The sequence below is a fragment of the Hevea brasiliensis genome, chromosome 12 (assembly GCF_030052815.1).
Source record: "Hevea brasiliensis isolate MT/VB/25A 57/8 chromosome 12, ASM3005281v1, whole genome shotgun sequence".
Lineage (NCBI taxonomy): Eukaryota > Viridiplantae > Streptophyta > Magnoliopsida > Malpighiales > Euphorbiaceae > Hevea > Hevea brasiliensis.
The window spans coordinates 96,645,914-96,656,956 of NC_079504.1; the positions used below are offsets into that span (position 1 = coordinate 96,645,914).

At 34.8% G+C, this 11,043-nt stretch overlaps 1 non-coding gene across 1 annotated transcript; it reads left to right on the forward strand.

Annotated features, from left to right (window-relative positions):
• The first annotated feature begins 10,555 nt into the window (after positions 1-10,555).
• On the forward strand, positions 10,556-10,662 carry LOC131171511 (small nucleolar RNA R71). The gene has a single exon (XR_009142171.1). It is a non-coding gene; the product is annotated as a small nucleolar RNA R71 (small nucleolar RNA).
• The last annotated feature ends 381 nt before the right edge of the window (positions 10,663-11,043 follow it).

An 11,043-nucleotide genomic window follows, 5' to 3' on the forward strand; every position in this document is an offset into this window, starting at 1 on the left:
TGTGTTCTTCTACGCCTTACACAACTATGCCATATGCCCTAAACAACGTCTAAGGACTTACCAAAAAATATTTGTCATGAAATGTTATGGGTTCGTATTTAGGACCACGGTCCTAAACTACCTACGTATCCCCTTCGCTATCCTGAGGAAGAATCAGACCCCCTCGTAGTTCGACAATTGAAACTATGGTGATGCATGTTATTCTACGCCTTACACACCTACAGGTGACATGTTGATGCATGTTCTTCTATGCCTTACACAACTATGTCATGCGCCCTAAACAACGTCTAAGGACTTACTAAAAAATATCTATCATAAAATGTTGTAGGTTCGTATTTAGGATCGCGATCCTAAACTACCTACGTTTCCCCCTCGCTATCCTGAGGAAGAATTAGATCCCCTCGTAGTTCGACACTTGAAACTGTGGTGATGCATGTTATGCTACGCCTTACACACCTACAGGTGACATGTTGATGCATGTTCTTCTATGCCTTACACAACTATGTCATGCGCCCTAAACAACATCTAAGGACTTATTAAAAAATATCTATTTCATGATTTGAAAAAAATTGAGATGACTGGATCTCAAAACTCTTTTTGTGATTTTTGTGCTTCTTGTATGCTGCTTCCTATCATGGGCATGCTGATTTTGTTAGAGATTAAAAAAAAAAAAACTTAGTCCTCTAAGGGACCTCTTTTTGCAAAAACTTTCTTTTAGCCTCAAAATTTTTGAGGAAAATTATTCATCGAAAAGACTTCCTTAAGGTCACAATACAATTGCGCTCTGATTTTCCTTTTTCTTCTCTCCCCCCATGGTTTCTGCCTTGACTCATTTCTCTTCCATGAACTCTATTCTCTGTGCCCTAACTTTTTCCTGAAATGTCCTTTTGGATTTTCATCTCAGCGGGCTTGCTCTAACTTTTGACTAAGCGGCCCTTTTGGGTTTTCCACCTAGCGAGCTCCTTTTTTCTTTTTTTTTTGAAATTAGACAATTACCAGGGCATTCATATCAAACACCTAACTTGTCATGCTCAGAAGACATAGATTAAATCAAAACAATGCAGTTCAATTACTTAATCATTTGATGTATCCCTCAAGACACAAACATTCACGATCATAATTAAATAAAACCTATTCTTGGTTAATGCAATAAAAGCTTCTTTATTTATTTAGGTACACCATTACTCCCTCTTACATTTAGTTTTGCCAAATTTCTAACCTTCCAAAGTTAGAAATAAGCTTTATAACCTACTGAATGGCCTTTTCAAGTTTTCCATCCAGATCTTCTCTTATCTCTCCTTTTGCCTAGACCACCTTTTGCAGATTTTCAATCTAGTATTTTTTTGCTTTTTTTTTTTTTTTTTTTTTTTACTTTAACCCTTACTTTTGCCTAGACCGCCTTTTATAGGTTTTCAGCCTAGCGGGCCTATCTCACACAAAGTGCCATTTGAGCCTATCTAAATTGACTGGTTCTTGAAATTCATTCCCATCCAGGTCTGATATTCTTACTGTGATAAGATCTTGTTGACTATGTATGGACCATCTTAGCTTGGGTAAACTTTCCTCTTAAATTAAAAGGGATGGCCCGAGCTTGTTTCAAAACCATGTCTCCCTCTTTGATCTTTCTTGGCTTCACCTTTTTATTAAAGGCTCTAGCTATCTTCCTCTGATAAGCCTGCATACGATATAAGGCTCACATTCTCTTTTCATCAATCAAAGCTAGTTCATCATATCTCTTTTAAGCCCACTCATTTTTCAGGATCTTAGCTTCTAGCATCACTCTTAAGAATCTGACCTCTTACTTAATGGATAGCATTGCTTTAGTCTCATACACTAAAGAGAATGGGGTTGCCCTAGTGGATGTCCTTGTAGTACTACAATAACCTTTAAGAACATAAAGGAGTTTTTCAGGCCAATCCTTATATGTTTCAAATATTTTTTTTTTCAACTAGAACCTTTTCATTCATATGGGGACCACACGTTCCTGCATTTACTTATTTCAATATTTGTTCAGCCTATTTTTCTATCACAAATAAGAGTTTGTAGAATTGTCCCCTAGCTAAAGTAAGTTGAGTGGCTAATCTATGAATTGTTGCTCTATCTCTTTTGTAGGCTTACTGCGAGTATTCTCTCACTTCTAGAGACCTCCTAATGTCTTCATATCATTTTCCTTCTCCCTCTAGCTCCACATGTGCTACCATTAATCCTTCATAGCATGAAATTTTACTCCTCATTAGAATAACTAGCTAAGTCAACTTTTGATCACTCTTTTCCTATGCGGACATCAGTGTGGCTTGGGAATCGGTCACCTGATTTTAAGCTCGAGGCATGTGCTTCTTGGTACTTTGTTAACAAGGCTATAACTTTATTTCTTTCTTCTTGGGTTAAATCTTCAGCTAACTTAATGTCTTTAGGATTATTTGGTGTACCCAAATTAATAGAGATCGATTTTGATGCATTAATAGAAGCTGATTCTAAATGATTATGAATGCCATGCATATGCCTATTAGAATAAAAATTAAATAAGTAAGCAAAAGGACTAGTCATATTAGTAATTTTTGCCTCGAAATCTTCATCAAGTACATCAGAAATGGAAACATTAGTATCACTACTGTGAGCATTACAAAAGATAAACTCAAACTTAGGAGTATAACTTTAGGTTCTTGGCTTCCATACAGTCTTTAGATCAATGGTGCTGATTTTTTGCTCTAATTCTTTCACATGTGGTAACCCCTAATCATATGTCAAGGTAATTGTCCCCTCTTTCAAGAACTTAGGAGGCTTTGGCTCTTCTTCCTCTTCTGTTGGCTCATAGCCCAAACCATAACTCGTGATCTGTCTCATCATCTCAAGAAAAGTCACCAGACCATCTATACTTTCTCCTAGGCTTGTGCTAAGAAAAAACTTCATCCCTTTCTTCATAGTGGCCACTTTTAGATCCATCTAGTTTTTATAGATCTTAACAACTTGAAAATCAGACACTAGTGGAACTAACCCATCTAGTTGTAATGCAACTACCTCCTCATCAAAATTGGTCCAAACATCTAAAGGACCCTCATCATAGCTAGAATTATCACAAATGTTAACAACCATTATAGACTGAGGTTCATTGAGCTTTTGGATGGGTTGGATAGATTCACTGGTCTTTTGGATGGGTTGGATAAGTTCATTGCGCTTTTGGATGGGTTGGATAAAGTTAATAATTCTGTTAGAGTTTATTAGGGTGATAGAGATCATGTAGAAACCTGGTATAGGTGGAAATTTTGGCTAGGCATGGGGCTTTTGGGTTAATTTTCTGGGTCAATCATCCTTTTGGCATCAATTAGGTCTTAGATATCATGCTTAAGTTGAAAGCATCAGTCGGTGTCATGACTGTGGGCTTGGTAGGACCGGTAAAATTGGTTGATATCATAGTTAGGTGGGAGTGGATTTGGTAGTGGTCTGGGTGCTAAGAGCTATAGGAGGTCTTAAGCTTTGAGACGCTCTAAAACTTTGGATAAGGGTTGGCTGAATTGGAAAAATCTCCTTGGGGTGTGAGACACAATTCGAACCTCAATAAATTTAATGCCACTTAATTGGCCTACCTTGGGGCCTCTTTCTAAAGTTGACCACAATTGTTTTTTCTAGCTCAAACATCTTGGCATTCAATATTTCATCAAGCACGACCATAATTTCTTCCATCTTAAGTAGTGCAGGTGAAATCCTTACTAGTCTTTTCCCTTCCCTAACCCAAGTGACCTGATTGGAAGTCTCTTTGGTGTGTTTTGAGGCTATGTTTGCTCAAAAAAATAGGATTTAAGGGTTAACCTAAGTATGCTATATACATAAATGCAATGCATGAATGGACTATTTTTTTTCTTTTTGTTTTTGCCTTTAGTTTTACAAAACCAAAACCAAACCATACTAATAGAACCAAAACTGAACCAAAACCAGACCATATAAACTGAACTAAAATCGAACCAAAGACTGAATCAAAACCGAAAAAAAAAAAAATCTCTAGAACTAAATCTTCGCCCCCTTATACCTTCAACTCTCACGTGCAGGGTAAAAAAAAAATTCTATCCTAAGTTATGGTACACTTGACACACCAACAGGGGGTGGTTCAAGATGATCCTTCCCTCACAAATAAAGGATTTATATCCTTAAAGTTTAACCATAAGTAAGCATCCTCTTGCTTAATATGGGTTTTGAAATGGACTTAGGCCTATACACACATTGGGTTTATGCATAAGCCTAGGTTCATCTTAACTACTACTAGACCTTATGGTTTAAATAGTAAGGTTATAAATCTAGTACAATAAAAATCTACGGGGTACCTAGGGTTAAAATCTATGGCTCATGGGCTTCATTGGGTAGGAAAAGGGTCACCCATGCGAGAGCTTGTCCATTAAGCACAACGACTGGAGCTGTAGCTCTTTTATATACTCAAAGGTACGGGCATGGGGTGCTAGCATTCACCAATTCATCATAGCTCGAGTAGAACTATGGTCTCCTTGGCTAGTGCTAATAGGGCTAAAAAGGGTAAGGGTGATCCGTGTGATAGTGTAGTGCAATGCAAAAAGTTTAACAGAGGAATAATATTAGACTAATAGAAACATATTGGAGTAACTATCCATTTAGTCCCCAGTGGAGTCGCCAAACTCTAGGGCAAGGGGGCATGAGGCGAAATATCATCCATTAAAATTATATAAAATGCACCAGGTAATGCCCAGGAAAGATGGTGGAGTCACAATGGTCTCACTTAAGTACCACATCCTTAGACAGCATTTCCTAGACATGCACTTTATACAATCCTAATAGAATCAAACCACTGGTAAGTACTGTCTTCCCATAACACTACCACGGTACTAAGGATTTATGCCACGAAGGCATAGATAGGCAGGAGTCGCCACCAGGGTAATAACCGGGACATATTCACTATTTCTTCAGAGGGTCATGGATGGCAACTTACTCCTTGCAGAGTTTCCACAACCGTCATTACCATAGCCTAATGTATAGGTTCGGGACAGTGGGTACGCAAGGGGAAGGTGTTAGGCACCCCTTATGACTGGTCTAACCTCGTTGTTTCGAGTGCCAGTCCTCTACTAATGTTACTAGAAGTCATGTTTATTATTCCTTTATTAAACTTTATCCTAAAAAATGCAATTCTAATCCTACACACGCAATTAATTCACAAAAGGGTTGTTCTTTACACACAATTTTCATGCACAAGTAATTGTTATCTATGGGGTTGCTAATTATTTAAATGATATTTACCAGATGACTAAAATTAATTTATTATTGAGAATTTAATTTACAAACAAATTCAATTTCAAATAACCCTACATTTCTATTTAACCTAATTAATTAATTTTCACCAAGTTACCCTAAGGATAATTGAACTAAGTTAATTATGTACATGTGTAATTTATTCTAATATCACATAAGGCCCAAACAATCACAACCTAATAAAGATTTCTAACATGCAAATTTATTTTACAATTACCAAGTATTAAATTAAATTTATTTTACATGCCAATGTTAGTTTAATTTACAAACAAGATTAATTTTAATTTACAAAGTATTTATTTAAATTAATTACATACAAAAGTCAGTTAAATTAAAAATAAAGTTAATTTTAATTTACCGAGTAAAAGTTCTATTATTACTACAATTTCATGCCAATGGTTATTCAAGAAGTTTAGAGCTACTTACCGATTGGTAAATGCAGTTGCCATTGGGGCAAGCTACCCTTAAAAAAGGATATTCTCTTCTAGTATGGCAATGATATCCCTGACTTACTCCCGTTTAGCTCCATATAAGCTCCACGAAAATGCCCTCTTTGGTACTTACCTTAGGGCTACTTACCAATTTTGTTTGTAATAAAAAATAAAGAAACTAAAGAAAATAAAAGAAATAAAGAAAATATTAATAATAATTTACATTGGATTCTAACTCTAGTCTCCTAAAGGGTTAAGATTCCTAATTAGTTACAACTACCTAATGGTCTAAGTTTTCTAACATGATCCAAACACTTCATAACACTTCTTGAATTAAAAGAACACAGAAAAATACATCAAATATCAATTAAAATCCAAGAAAATATAAGAACATGCATAAATATACAATTTCTAAATTCTAGCAGATTAACGGTAGCAAGAAATCTGATTTTTTAAAAATAGTTATACATGCCTAAAAATCATAAAAAAATTACAGAAGACAGCCTACATATCATACAAGATCATAAAATTTATAAATCAAATAAAACCCTAGCCAAATGGTCTACATAAATCGTAACTTTTCTAAGGGACAAAATCATATTACTTTTTTGTAAAATTCATAACTCATTAACCACAACAGATATGAATGCAAATCCAATTGGAAAAGATTCATAAGAGTCCAAAGTTAATTTTAGACACTAAATTTACACAAAAATATTAAGGAACAAGGGAGATATGGGCTCCACAAGTCGGATATCCTACAAATCAGATTTTACAGGAATCCTAACTTCAAATAGCCATAACTTACAAAATATTAAAGCTTTTTTAGTGATTCTTGAGCCTAAAATTAATGGAATTTCGTTTAGAGTATGAATATAATTTTTACAAATTTTTTACAAATTCAGAAAATAAAGAAAAATAATAAAAATTTGATAGACAGAAACTAAACAAGTGTAGAGTTGTGTATCCCCTCAAATTAAATATGATTACATGATCTATATGAACATATAAAATAAATTAAAGACAAAGAGCATAGAATTAAAATATTGTGTGGCATAGATCTTGAAAAGAAAACAATAAAAACTGACCTTTCAAAAATCTTGTATGAAAATCTTCTTGAAGAAAAGAAAAAATAAGGAAGAACTCAAAGAGTCTTGAATATCTTTAAATTTCTTATAGCTCTGAATTTTATCTTCCTCTTTCCTCCCCTTTCCCTTTCTTCCCTTCTCTAGTAGGGTATTTATAGGATTTTGGGAGAGAGGTGTGATAGGGTTTGGAGTCTTAGGGTGATAAAGTTTAGATGACTTAAACAACTATGATTGCAGAATTCGAATAAGACTGGGATATGGGTGAGGTTTTTCAACCAATAGAAAGACAGAAAAAAATGGAAGGCACCAATAGGGAGTGAGGAAGAGGTGTGGTAGGGTTTGGAGTCCTAGTATGATAAAGTTCAGATAACTTAAATGACTATGATTGATGAATTTGGATGAGACTGGAATATGAGTGAGGTGTTCCAACCAATAAAAAGAGAGGGAAAGGGGGTGACACCAATAGGGAGTGAGGAAGAGAGTGAGGCCAAGGAGGAGAGAGATATTTTGTTATTTTAATTTTCAAAAAATAATTAAATGAGTTCCATTCAAAATTCCTAACTAGGCATTCTTAGGCCCATGGAGCCCAATTAAACTTAATTAGATCCATTTAAGAACTACCCATATTAAATTTAAACAAAATAAAATTTTATTTAAATTTAATTAAATTAATTTCCATAAAAATTTTTTTTTTTATTATTATTATTTCAAGATCATGCCATGGAATTAATAATTCAGCTCCATGCCTCCAATTACATGTTACAGTCATATAATTTTTCATCATCGGGTTTCCCACGACCTCAATGCACATACTCATTACAAAATAAGGGTCTATAAAGAGCTGCTTGACAAGGGCTTTATCCGCCCTAGTGTGTCACCTTGGGGTGCACCAGTATTATTTGTTAACAAAAAGGATGGCACTCTTCGCTTATGTATTGACTACCGACAGTTGAATAAGGAGACAATAAAGAATAGATACCCATTGCCCGCATTGATGATTTATTTGATCAGTTGAGGGGTGTAGCTGTGTTCTCCAAAATTGACCTGAGATCAGGTTATTATCAACTGAAAGTACAAGAGCAGAGTATTTCTAAAATTGCCTTTAGAACCCGCTATGGCCATTATGAGTTTTTGGTCATGCCATTCGGGTTAACTAATGCTTTGGCTGCTTTTATGGATCTGATGAATACTATTTTCAGACCATAGCTCGGCCAGTTTATTGTGGTATTGATAGATGATATATTGGTTTATTCGAGGAATGCAGAAGAGCATGATAGACATCTGCGCATGGTACTGCAAACTTTGAGGGAGAAACAGCTCTATGCCAAATTGTCAAAGTGTGAATTTTGGCTAAAAGAAATATCTTTCTTGGGGCATGTAGTATCGGTAGAGGGCATCAAGGTAGATCCAAGTAAGATAGAAGTTGTCCTTAATTGGAGGCCACCCAGAAATATCACAGAGATTCACAGTTTTCTGGGTTTAGCTGGATACTACTGTCAATTTGTGAAAGGATTCTCCATGTTGGCATCTCCATTGACCAAATTGCTTAGGAAAGATGTGAAATTTCAGTGGACAGATAAATGCCAATAGAGTTTTGATGAATTGAAGAAATGTTTGATCGAGGCTCTAGTCTTGACTTTACATACTCCAAGTAAAGAATATACAGTTTACAGCGACGCTTCTCACAATGGGTTAGGCTTTGTACTGATGTAAGATCGAAATGTTATTGCTTATGCATCACGCCAGCTAAAATCGCATGAGAGGAACTATTCGACACATGACTTGGAGCTTGCAGCTATAGTATTTGCTCTTAAGATCTGGAGACACTATTTGTAGTTAAGACAATAAAGAACAATTTCTATGTAGAAAACTTAGCTAAATTTTAACAGTAACATGACCAATGGAACAGTGCAACCTAAGACACCAAAACTGAAAATTTGCAATTTTGCTTAAAAGACCTAAGTTTTGAGAAAACAACTAAAACCAACAAAATTGGTGACCAAAATGTGGTATGTGAGGATAGTTGGAGTTCCCATACCTTTTAAGTATAAAAAAGTCAATATTTTGACTTGAATAGTAACCTCAACATGAAAATTTGCAAGATTGTAAGTTTAAACATATTGAAATTAGTTATTGGAATTGTTATGAAGTAAAGATACTAAGACACTATAAATTTTGTATTTCAGCTGAAAAAGACCCAGAAGGTCTAAGAGACTGAGTCAAGGCCTAGAGGCGACTCACTTCAGGTTTGTGCACAATAAACCTTATTTGAGCATTTTATCATTGAAAAATTGATTTAGTATGATTTATGAAAATTTGGTGTTACTCATGAATTGTGTTGCCACTTTGTGAATGAAACTATGACTTTGGAAATTTATCAGATTTCTCATGAATTATTTAAATAAAATGTTTGAAATAGATTTTTGATTCACACTTAGCATGACAGCGCCTTATTATTTCTTCTCCATTTATGGGGTGAGATCGATTAATTTTCCTCTCTCAGTGGTTTACCAGTTGAGGTTGTAGATTGGATAAGTACTCATTAACTAGCTAGCCACCTCCCTCATTGATTTTGATTAGTAGGGTTGTAGATCGCTTTGTCGTGGTGTACAACACAGCATTGATCGAAAATTTTGTGTCATGGCTTAAGTTGTGTATGAATTGGCAATACTGTGTTTATTAAATTATTTGACCAAAATTGTGCTATAATGAGTTTTGATAATTTGTGAAATATTTAAATTGTGATTTATCAATGAATGTTTTATGTACTGCATTTCAAATTTTTATTGTGCACCATTGAGTATTTTTATACTCAGCGATAGCTTATTTTGCTGTCGCAGATAGGAGCAAAGAAAAAGCAGTGAGTGAAATTTCTTTGGAAAAAGCTTTCTCTGATTTTGTACGGGTATTATTTTATACCCAATATAATTTAGTTTGATGTAAATAAATATTGTTCATATGTATTAATGTAAAGTTGAGCAATTGTATTTATAAATTGTAATAATATTATTTTTGGATTTTATGTCTGTAAATTAAACTTGTGAATGTAAATTAGCTTTATTGAATACAATATTGATGGAATTATTTTGAAATGGTTTGATTTGAGAATTTTGAGTTGAATTGAGATTATTTGGAGGTTGGGAGTTGTGGAAAATTTATATGAAGTGTTTTTTTTAGGTATTTGAAGAACTATTTTCTCAAAATACAGACGGCACTCTGCCGAAATTTTTCTAAAATTTGCGGAAAAATAAAAATGGATAAAAGTTTGTACTAGTTTTAAAGCTTCAAATAAATAATTTTAATTCTTACCAAAATGCTCGCCATTCCAAAATGTAAGAAAATGGTTTTAAAATCCCTTGTAGGATACTTAATGAGTTATCGGTAGGTGGAGTTCGGTAGTTTATTAAGTATTATACGGGATCATGTTATACCTTACAGAGGGGTAAGGTGTGACAAGCATGACCTGAACCCAAACAAATTCCATATACCTTAACAGTTTGCATATTCCCTACAACCAATTATCTCACCAAAGAAGTTAAATCAGAAATCTATTTCTCAAGGTTAGATGTACTTACCTCATTAACCTTCATAGGTGTGTGATCCATTCTCATTCCAAACTGCTGAGAATTTGCTTCCTTGTTAGCAATCACCCTCCTTGCATCTTCTGGTGTTTTGTCAACCAAAGCTCCTCCACTAGCAGCATTTATCATACTGTGGTCCATTGGTAGAAGTCCTTAATAGAAATACTAAATCAAAAGCTACTCACTTATTTAATGATGGGGACAACTTGCACACAGCTTCTTAAATCGCTCCCAACACTCATACAAACTCTCTCTATTATACTGTCGGATGCCACAAATTTCTTTTATTATGTTGGCAGCATGGGAAGCAGGAAAATACTTCTCCAAAAATATCTGCTTCATTTCATTCTATGAGTTGACGGATCCAGAAGGAAGGTAATACAGCCAATCCTTAGCTGTGCCTTCCAGTGAGAAAGGGAAAGCTCGAAGCTTGATCTGGTCCTCTACACTACTTGAGGTTTCATGCTGGAACACACAACATAAAATTCCTTTAAATGCTTATATGGATCCTCACCTGCAAGACCATGAAACTTAGGCAACAAATGGATTAGTCCATATTTTAACTCAAAAGCAACATTTAAAGCAGGGTATTGAATACACAAAGGTTATTGGTTTAGATCAAGAGCAGCCAACTCTTTTAAAGTCCTAGTAGCTATGGTTTCATTTTTGGAATCT